Source organism: Solenopsis invicta, chromosome 4 (genome assembly GCF_016802725.1).
Source record: "Solenopsis invicta isolate M01_SB chromosome 4, UNIL_Sinv_3.0, whole genome shotgun sequence".
NCBI classification, from domain to species: domain Eukaryota; kingdom Metazoa; phylum Arthropoda; class Insecta; order Hymenoptera; family Formicidae; genus Solenopsis; species Solenopsis invicta.
Window position 1 is genome coordinate 22,245,242 of NC_052667.1, and position 13,760 is coordinate 22,259,001.

Sequence of the window (13,760 nt, forward strand, 5' to 3'; positions counted from 1 at the left end):
AAGTACTAATTTATTTAACATTTTTAGATTTAATGCAAAAAGTATTTAAAAAAAATTTTTTTGTATTATAATTTTTTAAATATTTTTTGGTTATTATTCTATTTTTTTATTTTATTGTTTATCTTTCATGACTCTCATGCAATCTTAGATCCTCACACATACATTTTCTTTCTTTTTTTCTCTTCTCTCTTTTTGTAATTATTTTTAAAGTTTAAAGAAATAAATGTTTAATTTTTAAAATTTTTATTTAAAATAGGAAAAAGAAGAAAAAAGAGGTAAAATAGAATCAAAGGAAAAACGGAAGAGAAAAAAAGAAATAAAAGAGAAAAAAAATAGGAAGAAAAAGCAGAATCAAGAAATTAATTAAAAGGAAGAAAAAAATAAAGTTTCAAAAAAGTAAAATAAAATTTTTAGGAATGTTATTATTTGCTTTATCGCATTTTTTGTTGTTTATTTTTTTGTTTTATCATTCTTCTTTAATTCTTTTATATACTTTTGTATTAACTTTTTCTGTATCTTACCTCCATTTTCTGTAACTCTTTTTCTTTTTCTCCTTACACAGTTGTAATATAGTCTCTTAAAAATAAAAAAAAAATTTGTAATTTTTGAATTAAAAGTAAGAACACGTAATTATGTTGCTTTTTTATTATTATAAATAATTTGAAAACATTTTCTACATAAAAACGCAATCAAAATATTTTAGGAATAAATATTAATTGTTGTTGTTTGTTTTAAGAAAGAATTTAAGAAGCCGTTTCTGAAGACATAATTTGATTTATATATATGTGTGTGGTAATATTGTTATTTATAAGTATTATATATAATATTATATACTAAACACATAAAAAAATATTTTATGTAATGACATTATATGTAAGAATATTGCGTATGTAACAATTAAATAAAGTTTAACATTATTTATAATATTAATGAATTAAATAAAATTTGATGATGACAATAATAATGATGACTATGATAATAATGATGATAACAATAATGATGATGACGATGATGATAACAATGATGATAATGATGGTGATGATAACAATGATGATAAATATGATGATAATAATGATAATAGTGATAACAATGATGATAATAATGATAAATATAATGATAATAATGATGATAGTGATGACAATGATGATGATGAATATGATGATAACTTTTGATTAAAAATCAAATTCATCAAACGAACGTCAGAAGTAAGATTATTTCGCGAAATTGGTTAATTTAAACTTTCGAAAAGAAACTTAATTTTTTCAACTTTTAATGATATATTTTACTTAAATATTAATAAAAATTTAGTTTAAACTTATTATACTTAATAAATAGAAAATATCATACATACATTCAATTGAACGTAAAAAGTAAGATTATTTCGCGAAATTGGTTAATTTCAACTTTCAAAGAAAAACTTAATTTTTCAACTTTTAATTATGTATTTTTATTAAATATTAATAAAAATTTAGTTTAAATTTATTATAATTAATAAATGAAAAGTATCATATATACATTTATTTTCAATATATAAAAATTGGTAAATTTAAATTTGCGAGATATTTGTTATTGAATTTGTTTAAATATATTAATTAATATATATATAAATTTATGTTTACTTATAATATTTAAATCAAGTTTCTTATAATATTTAAATTAAATATTCAAAATTTTTTTTATTAATAAAATTATTTTTTGTTTTATAGTAAATTAATTTTATTAAAACAAATGATAATTATAAATTTTATTATTATATATTTTTTTTACAAAATGCCCAGACGTAAAGTTCATCGTACCTTAGAAGAAGAAGAGGAGTTTCAACGACGACGTCGTGAAAAGAAGGCGGAAAATCAACGTCGTTATAATCAGATTGCAAAAGTAACAAATAATTCAACAACAAATAATTGTAGAAATTATGTTGTTGATGTACAAGATGCTGCAATATATAATAATCAACAAGGTGTTTTTACTTCTAATTCAACACTTGATAATCGAGTAATAGAGTTAGATGAAGAAATAATTGAAGAAAATACTGAAGAAATAATTCAAGTAAATATGACAAATATTACACCAGTATGTCAACAACGCCATGCAGAATATCAATCTCATCATCGATCACGAAGAAAACAAATGTGTCGTTTAGATATTAATAGAATACTAATTGATAATATAAATGAGTATTATATTGGTTCTATGAATGTATCTTGTATTCATTGTAATGCAAAACATTTTGCAGCTGAAAAAATATCTAATAAAGGAAATTCATTTCATGATTGTTGTAATCATGGTACGATTTATTTGGAATCATTACCTCAATCTCCACAATTTCTTCATAATCTATTTGATGGTACTCATACCAAATCAAATAACTTTTTCAAACATATTCGTAGTTATAATAGTTCATTTTCATTTGCATCATTTAATGCTAATTTAGTTAATTTTCCAAATAGACGACCAGGTCCATATTGTTTTAAAATACAAGGACAAATTTATTATCAAATAAATACAGCATTATATGCTGCTCAAAATGAAAAACCGACTTATGGTCAGCTTTTTATTATAGATTCTAATGAAGCAATAAATTATCGTCTTACTGAAAATTTTGAATTAGATTTAGAAATTATACAAAATCTTGAATGTATAATGCGAGAAAGTAATGCATTTGCTAAATCTTATCAAATGATGGGTGAAGAATTAGAAATTCAACGACGATTAGAAATAGAATCGGGAAAATTGTTACCAGAATTACAATTATTATTTACGTTAAAACCAGGAATTGATCGATGACGATATAATACTCAAAGAACTAATGAAGTTGCAGCCGTTTTTCGAACTTCTGCTGATGGAGAAATTCCAGAATCATACGTAACAATACGTAATAGAAATACCAAAACTTTGCAAAATGTTAGTAGCATGGATCCTAATGTTGAACCATGGATTTATCCATTATTTTATCCATATGGTACTCAAGGATGGCATTGTAATTTAACAAAATTAAATAGTAATAAACGAGTTACTAGAGGTCAATATATTAAATATCGCATGGCTATTCGTAATGAATTTAACATTTTTATATTAGGACGCCGTTTATTTCAACAATGGCTTGTAGATAATTATGTAAAAATTGAAAAAGACAGAATAAATTATTGTAAAGATCATCGAAAAGAATTACGTTCTGAAACTTATCAAGGTTTAAAAGATTACATACAAACTATGGCGAATAATTTAAATGGACGTATCGGAAAGATGATTATACTTCCCTCCACATTTATTGGATCACCGCGTAATATGTTACAAAATTACCAAGATGCAATGGCAATTGTTAATAAATTTGATAAACCGGACCTCTTTATTACTATGACTTGTAATCCAAAATGGCGCGAAATCGAGGAAAATCTTTTGCATGGTCAACAAGCTTCTGATAGACCTGACATTTGTACACGAGTTTTTAATATTAAAAAGGATTATTTAATTGATTTAATTATAAAACAAAAATTTTTTGGAGAAGTAGCAGCCTATGTATATGTAATTAAATTTCAAAAACGCGGTTTACCACATATTCATATGTTAGTTACTTTAAAATATAATTTCAAAATAACAACACCTCAGATTGTTGATAAGTATATTTCTGCTGAAATTCCTAATCCAAATGAAAATCGTACTTTACATAATATAGTTATGATACACATGATTCATGGACCTTGTGGCGATTGATGTTTAGTAAATGGAAAATGTTCAAAACATTATCCTAAGCCATATCAAGAAGAAACTAGGATGGATGAAGATGCTTATCCTTATTATCGTCGAAGAAACAATAATAAGAGTTTTGAACGCCCTGGTGGATATATAGTAGATAATCGTTATGCAGTTCCGTATTGTCCTATTTTATCGATTATTTTTAATTGCCATATAAATGTTGAAGTAGTTTCAAGTATCAAATCAATTAAGTATCTTTATAAATATATTTACAAAGGACACGATGCTGCTACTATCATAATTGAACCTGAAACAAATAATGTAATTGTTGATCATGATGAGATACGTAATTTTATAGAAACTCGTTATGTTGGACCTGTAGAAGCTTGTTGGCTATTTTCGAAAAAAAGTTACAAGATAAAAGTCATGCTATATTTCGTTTACCTGTCCATCTTCCTAATGAACAAAATGTTATAATTGAAAATGAAGCTAATGAAGAAGCAATGACTTCTGCTTTAAATCAAGTTACGATGTTAATTGATTACTTTTCTTTAAATTCTCGTGATGAAGAAGCAAGACAATATTTATATGTAGAAATTCCTCGCTTTTATACGTTCAAAAAAGAAAAAATTAATGGAAGAAGTGTAGCATATTGGGCCAAACGTAAAAATCATTACAATTGCATAGGACGAATATATTCCATTAGTCCAACACAAATAGAATTATTTCATTTACGGTTATTATTACTCACTGTAAAGGGAGCTACGAGTTTTGATGATTTAAAAACTGTTAATGGAGAAAAATGTAAATCGTTTTCAGCGGCATGTCTAGCTTTAGGTTTAATTAATGATGATGAATGGAAACGAGCTATGAACGAAGCTGTTGGATGGATGATGCCTCGACAACTTCGTAGATTATTTGTACGTATATTGTTACATTGTCAACCATTACATCCTGAAGAACTTTGGAAAAATTTTAAAACAGCAATGTCAGAAGATTATATTCGACACCTTGGATTGATACAAGGACAAAAGAAAGCATATACGCAAATTAATACTATGCTTTGTGCTGAAGGTAAAAGTCTTGCTGATTTTCTCCAAATGGAACAATTTATAGATAATGATATAGAGAATGATTATGTAACACTTGAAAAAGCTATGGAAATTGGTACTAAACAATATGAACAATTAAATAATAAACAAAAAGAAATAATAGATTTCGTATTAAACAAATTAGATACTAATAATCATGATAATAATTGTATTTATGTCGATGGTCCCGGTGGTTCAGGTAAAACATTTATATATACTACTATATATCATTTAGTCAAAATTCGAAATAAACATATATGTTCAATGGCTTTTACGGGTATAGCAGCCACATTATTACCAGAAGGAAAAACAGTTCATAAAATATTTGGATTACCAGTTCCATTATATGCTAATTCGACATCTAACATTAAAATTCAATCTAAAGAAGCTCATTATTTGAAAGAAATGGATATTTTTATTTGGGATGAAGCGCCAATGGCACCACGATATGCTTTAGAAATTATGGATCGAACACTACGTGATATTATGAATAATGATTTACCTTTCGGTGGAAAAATTATTGTATTAGGTGGTGATTTTAGACAACTTCTTCCTATTAAAGTATATGGTACTCGTAGTGAAATTGTGAATCTTTCAATTAAATTTAGTTCTATTTGGAAATATTTTATAAATTTCTCTTTAACGGAAAACATGCGAGTTCTTCCTGAAGAAACTAAATTTGCAAAATTCTTCTTGGATATGGGAGATGGGATATTAAATGATTCTAATGATAATATACAACTTCCTGATTGTTGTATTACACCTATTAATGCCGATATTGTACAAGATATATATAGTGATTTAATACGAAATAAAAAATTTGATAAAATAGCGAAGTGTGCAATACTTTCTGCAAGAAATGTTGATGTTGATGAAATTAATCAACAAGTTGTTGAATTATTAGATACATTTGAAGAACGAATTTATACAAGTATAGATAGTACTGAAAATTGTAATGATAATGGCGATATTGGTGAAGCTTTGTTACCAGAATATTTAAATACTTTATCTCCATCATCTCTTCCACCTTATAAATTACGTTTAAAACCTAAATGTGTTATTATGTTAATTAGAAATCTTAGTATTAATGAAGGTCTTTGTAATGGGACTAGACTAATGATTATTGAACTTGCAGATCATTTATTAAAATGTAAAATTTTAACAGGAGATAAAATAGGAGATATTGTTTTTTTGAATCGTATAACGTTGTATTGTGAAAATATATACCCTTTTACTTTTAAAAGAAGACAATTTCCGATAAAATTAGCTTTTGCTATGACAATTAATAAATCACAAGGACAAACATTTGATAAAGTAGGAATTGATCTTCGCAAAGATGTATTTAATCATGGTCAACTTTATGTTGCTTTTTCACGAGTACGTTCCTGGAAAGCATTAAAAGTTTATCTTGGTAATCAGCGTAATAATAAACAAGTAAAAAATTATGTATATAAGGAAATATATATATGATTTGATGTTTTTATACTTTTTATAGTGAAAGATCACTAACGTTTATACACTATTTTATATTTAAAATTATATTTCTTTTCGCAAAAATATAATATATTTACAAAATATATTTTTTGATTTTTATTTTACATACAAGCTATAAAATATTAATTAGAATGAAAGTGATAAAACGAAAAATCGAGCTATTTCACGAATAGAAATATGGCAAACATTGTACTCAAAAATAAAAATAATATAATTTGAAAACTTTAAAAATATATTAAATACAAATTGATATTATTAATAATATAGATATTATACTTTTTAAATTATATAATTTAATAAAAAAAAATTGTGTAAATTTCATTTTCTTTATTTTAAACATGTTCATTTATTGGGACACTTTAATTACTTTCAATCAAGATTGCATACATCAATGTGTTTTCAATACGCATATTGGTTAAATCAAAACGATTTTTTATATAGATTATGCGCTTTGTAACTTGGAACACACTTATATTTCGTTGCTACGTGACGTCAACATTTATATAAACAAACAAATTTTGTTTATTATTTAAAAAAAGAACTTCATTCCTTATCAAATTCGACGAAGAAGAACACGATAAAACACAAAGAGGTAAAGGTTAATAATATACAGAAAATAAGAAAAAAATAAAAATAATCATAAAAGATTAAAAAGAAGAAAAGAGAGAAAAGAAGACAAATATATTATTAAAAGGAGAACAGATTATAAGGACAAAAAAAGACAAAAGATTTAACAGAATTTAAAAAAAGTAAGTAATTAATAATTAATAATTTATTAAAAAAAGCTAATTGTAAACGAGAGAAAGAGAGAGGGAGAGAGAAAGAGAGAGATTTATTCTAGAGCTCTATATTATAAGAGTAGCGCAAACGCCGCCCTGTTGGAATGTTAATTGACTGAAAATTGTGGAAACAAAAATCACTGAATGCTCAGTGCATGAGAGATCATTAGGTCCAACAGTCGGCATTGCTAAAAGATAAAAGATTTGCAATACTCTTATAATATAGAGCTCTAATGTATTCATATTCTCTCTCTCTCTCTCTCTCTTTATCCCTCTTACTCTCTCTCTCTCTCTCTCTCTCTCTCTTTCATTCTCTCTCTCTCTCTCTTTCTCTCTCTCTCTCTCTCTCTCTGATCATGTTCAGAATTTACATATTATTGATGTTCTTTAACTACACATATGAGTTGATGTACCAAGAGATGATATAAATTTTTATCAAAGTGGTTAAAAAAATAAATAAAGACTAAATATTAAATATAACTATAAGACATCTACATAATATTCATACAAAAAAATTATTATTACTATTTCCACTTTAAACATATTTAACTTTAAATGTATTTCATTGTAATATGCAGTTAATATTTTAAATACATGATTGGTTCTGAAAAAAGAAAGGATAACAATTGTTATTTTAATCTTGTGAGTTAAAATAGATTATATAACCTATGAAAATTTCTTTTGAATTGAAAGAATAAGAACCATTTCATTTCAATACAAATATATTGATTAAAAATAAAAAATGTCCGCAATATTTTCATTAATATAATCAAACATTCTTTTAGATTTATAAATATATATTAAATATATTATTTTAATATATTTAAATGTGCTAAATTAATATGTTTTAAATACGCTCTGATTTTAAATAATAAGAAATATGTATAAAATATTTTCCATTAATTTACAAGTATGTATATAAGAAAGTACATTTGAATTTAAAGTAAAATTTTCAATAAATAAAAAGTCTTATCACACAACTAATTAAAATTAAAATTTTTATCTAATGTCAAATATAATAACACATTAAATAAATTACTGAACATATTTAACTTTAAATATGAATGTGATTCAAATTTCAAACTGCAATATTAATATGCATTCCTCCGATATCATTCGGTTTCTTAAATATACGTATAAAACGCATGACGCGCATACAAAATTTGGACTTCCTGAGTTATCTATGCGTTGAGAGTTGATGTACCAAAGGATAATATAAATCTTTATCAAATTAGTTGAAAAAATAAATAAACAATAAATGTTAAATATAAATATAAGACATTTACGTGATATTTGTACAAAAAAATTATTATTATTATTATTTCCATTTTAAACATATTTAACTTTAAATGTATTTTATTATAATACACAGTTAATATTTTAAACATATGATTGGTTCTGAAAAAAAGAAAACATAACAATTATTATTTTAATCCTGTGAGTTAAAATGGATTAGGTGACCTATAAAAACTTCTTTTGAATTGAAAAAATAAGAACTGCTTTATTTTAATTCAGATATATTAATTAAAATTAAAAAATGTCCGCATTATTTTCATTAATTAATCAAATATTTTTTTCAGATTTATAAATATATTTTAAATATATTATTTTAATAAATTTAAATGTGCTAAATTAATATGTTTTAAATACACTCTGATTTTAAATAATAAGAAATATGTAGAAAATATTTTCCATTAATTTACAAGTATGTATGTAAGAAAGTACATATGAATTTAAAGTAAAATTTTCAATAAATAAAAAGTCTTATCACACAACTAATTAAAATTAAAATTTTTATCTAATGTCAAATATAATAACACATTAAATGAATTACTGAATCTATTTAACTTTAAATATGAATGCGATTCGAATTTCAAACTGCAATATTAATATGCATTTTTCCAATATCATTCGGTTTCTTAAATATACGTATAAAACGCATGAAGCGCATACAAAATTTGGATTTCCTGAGCTATTTATGCGTTGAGAGTTGATGTACTGAGGAATAATATAAATCTTTATCAAAATAGTTGAAAAAATAAATAAAGAATAAATGATAAATATAAATATAAGACATTTACGTGATATTTGTACAAAAAAATTATTATTATTATTATTTCCATTTTAAACATATTTAACTTTAAATGTATTTTATTATAATACACAGTTAATATTTTAAACATATGATTGGTTCTGAAAAAAAGAAAACATAACAATTATTATTTTAATCCTGTGAGTTAAAATGGATTATGTGACCTATAAAAACTTCTTTTGAATTGAAAAAATAAGAACTGCTTTATTTTAATTCAGATATGTTAATTAAAATTAAAAAATGTCCGCATTATTTTCATTAATTAATCAAATATTTTTTTCAGATTTATAAATATATTTTAAATATATTATTTTAATAAATTTAAATGTGCTAAATCAATGTTTTAAATATACTCTGATTTTAAATAATAAGAAATATGTAGAAAATATTTTCCATTAATTTACAAGTATGTATGTAAGAAAATACATATGAATTTAAAGTAAAATTTTCAATAAATGAAAAGTCTTATCACACAACTAATTAAAATTAAAATTTTTATCTAATGTCAAATATAATAACACATTAAATAAATTACTAAACATATTTAACTTTAAATATGAATGTGATTCAAATTTCAAACTGCAATATTAATATGCATTCCTCCGATATCATTCGGTTTCTTAAATATACGTATAAAACGCATGAAGCGCATACAAAATTTGGACTGAGCTATTTATGCGTTGAGAGTTGATGTACCGAAGGATAATATAAATCTTTATCAAAATAGTTGAAAAAATAAATAAACAATAAATGTTAAATATATATATAAGACATTTACGTGATATCTGTACAAAAAAATTATTATTATTATTATTTCCATTTTAAACATATTTAACTTCATATGTATTTTATTATAATACACAGTTAATATTTTAAACATATGATTGGTTCTGAAAAAAAGAAAACATAACAATTATTATTTTAATCCTGTGAATTAAAATGGATAATGTGACCTATAAAAACTTCTTTTGAATTGAAAAAATAAAAACTACTTTATTTTAATTCAGATATATTAATTAAAATTAAAAAATCTCCGCATTATTTTCATTAATTAATCAAACATTTTTTTTAATTTATAAATATATTTTAAATATATTATTTAAATATATTAAAATGTGCTAAATTAATATGTTTCAAATACGCTTTGATTTTAAATAGTAAGAAATATGTAGAAAATATTTTCAATTAATTTACAAGTATGTATGTAAGAAAGTACATTTAAATTTAAAGTAAAATTTTCATTAAGTAAAAAGTCTTATCACACAACCAATTAAAATTAAAATTTTTATTTAATGTCAAATATAATAACACATTAAATGAATTACTGAATCTATTTAACTTTAAATATGAATGCGATTCGAATTTCAAACTGAAATATTAATATGCATTTTCCAATATCATTCGGTTTCTTAAATATACGTATAAAACGCATGAAGCGCATACAAAATTTGGATTTCCTGAGCTATTTATGCGTTGAGAGTTGATGTACCGAGTAATAAATCTTTATCAAAATAGTTGAAAAAATAAATAAAGAATAAGTGATAAATATAAATATAAGTCATCTACATGATATACATACATAGTAATATGTTATTCTATTTGTTGATTGTACTTGTATATTTGTTAATTTGTTAATTATATAATTTCTTTTAATTTCTTTCTTGAATTACCTTGTTCTTTACAAAACTTTCTTAAAGCCTTTTATATTATATGATTTTTATTGACAAAAAATTCTACTTCACAACGTCCGTCTGTTGACAGTGCATATAATTAAAAAACTTAATAATTTGAATATACGCAACAATATACATAAATCATTATACATCTTTTGTTGTCGTCATGTTTTTATTATAGTGCTCAAGATGGAACGACAAATTATTTTTACTATCATATTGCTGTCATATTGTTGATAATAACATAACATACTAATGATGCTAACCGTTTACTTTTGTTTCGTCCCTGATTGCGTGTGTAAGCAATCACGTTGCGGCACTTGTAACGTATTCTTTTTCGAATCAGCAAATACATAGCAAATTATAATAACACATGCGATACATTGATTAATTTCTTCAATACGTTATTATACATGTATCATGTTTATTATTATATCCATGTCTCTTTGCATTATAATTATTGTTAAGAAAATAAACATATAAATAAATAATTAACATGTCAAAATTATTTTTCATCATGATCATTTGAAGCCAGAAAAATGCCAAAAAGGATTAAGTAAACGGAAGAGAAAAAAATAAATCACGAAGATAATAGTATGTTTTCCGACGAAGAAAATATTAATTTAAATAATATGAATATTTCAACAAATAGTAACGATTTAAATATGGAGGAAAATAATGCGATTCCTTCCTTATTTTTGAAAATCTTATACATTTACTCTGTTGTTTTCTCGCATGTTTTCTCGTTTGTTCTCTCATTCTCTCACATGTTTGATATCTCGCGTGTTTAATGTCTTGTACGCTCAATGTTTCGCTCTCTCTCTCTCTCTCTCTCTCTCTCTCTCTCTCTCTCTCTCTTTCTTTTCCTCTCTAAATTACTAATATACAGTAGTAAAAAAGTGGAAATATATATTTTTTCAAATTAAATAGACCAAGCCTTCTACGGTTGTAGCTAGATCTTCATCCTATTTTTGTTGGTGTAAATTTCTATACACATTCAAACTTAGCAAAATTGCGCGTTGATTACTTTTCAGATATAACATAATCCTAAGCTAAAAAAGAATAAGTAATATCATATAATTTATTAAATTAAGATTAATTTAATATAATAGTAAAGTATAATATATAAAATATGAAAGATCAACTGTAGAAAATTATATTGTGAAATTATAACGTGTAATGTCAATAATTATTATTAAAAGAAAAATGAAAAGTTTTAATTATGTGAAAACATAAAAAATGATTTAAAAGTTAATTATTTTGTTTCTTTTAACAAAATAAATTTAAAGAAAAGAAATATATATTTTTACAAATTAAATAAACCAAGCCTTCTACGATCATAGTTAGACCTTCGTGCTATATTTGTTTGTTTAAATTTATATACACATTCAAACTTAGCAAAACTGTGAGATAATAAATTTATTATAGAAATATTATGGAAACTAAAATGAACGTTTTGACTCGCAATATTTTTAAAAGCGTTTTACAATATTTAGTATTCACAATTTTAAAAATTGTGAATAAATTAAGTACATTGTAAATTTCGTTAATGTAAAAGTAACAGTGAGTTGTCAAAATTCTTCAGCATGGTCAAGATTAAAATTTCGACATGTAGTCATCATTTAATGGCAAGAATAAAGTGAATCAAATAATTAAATGTTACGATCCGCCGGGTCTGTAGACTGGCGGGTCGTAATGGGGTTTTGATTTCTGGCCGCTGTCACCAGTCGCCATGATTCGGGTGGTATGCCCCTTCTCATGACAACAATTATTTGTAGATTGACTTGTTTTTCTTTATATGTTAGATGGGATTTTGGCTGTTACGTGGAAGAGGGTGCGTGGTACAGAGGGTGAAAAGAAAGGAAAGAGAAAAGAAACAGTTAGATTTGATTTTACCTTTCGACTGTTTATTGGTTATCATTTTCATGATGTGATTACATGATGCCTTAATACTACGCGTGAATAATCTAGTTTAATGCGAGATAGAAATTTAGTTAGAGATAAGCGGGGATGGATATCAATGCTTTCTGCTTGTCTATAATTTTGTGGAGGTCTCGCGTGGACCTTAAAACTGTCACGCCTGATGGGAGACCTTGGAGAGAGCAATTGATTTGCTCTATTTTTTTTATAGTGGGTATCCTTTTTGGGGGCGGGACCGCGATAGATAGTCGGGGTCTCGTGACCCGGCTAAGGGGGAAAGGCCGCGTAATCCTTCGTTGCGGAACGAAATCGGCAAGAGGCCTCGCCGTCTTACTCCGCAAGTCGGGCAAGTGTGAAGGCTGCGGGGTCGTGCGTTTTAAGCGGAGAGGAGGAGGAGGTTTTTGTTGCTCCCGTGGAGTGGTTACTGCGGGGAGGTAGGCTCTTGTCTCTGAGTCCCTTGAAGATGGAGGGATCAAAGGTCTCAAACGTATGGAGCTCGTGTTTGAGCCCTTTTAAAAATGCCCGTCGGCCGCCTCGCTTCCCTCTATGGGTCTTTTTGCCCATGATTGCCTAAATGACGTCATCGTTGTAAATTTTGTATTTGCATGCCACAAGAATTAAAGAATGGAATCTCTTACCGTTGTGTGTAAAGTGAGAGAGAAGAGAGAATATGAGCGCGTGTGAGCGTGGGTGTGAGTGGTTTTTTTTAGTGATCTAGAAGAACGAATTTTTTTAGAAGAGTAAGAAATGGATAGAATCTTCCATTAAGGATTCGAGAAGTCCCGTCGCTCTCTCTCTCTTTATTTTTTTATTTGTAGGTTTAGCAGGTTTTAAGGGGAGTGCTGATTGGAGGAGCGAGCCGACGAAGGCGCTATGCGAGTGGACTCGGGAGCGCGCATTCGCGTCTCGCTTTGCGGGATGGGGTAGATTTTCCCTAGTCTGGGGTAGCGCCGAGGAGGCGCTGTTTGAGCGAGGCTCATTCAGCGCACTACCTGGCTGCCGTACCTGACGTGGG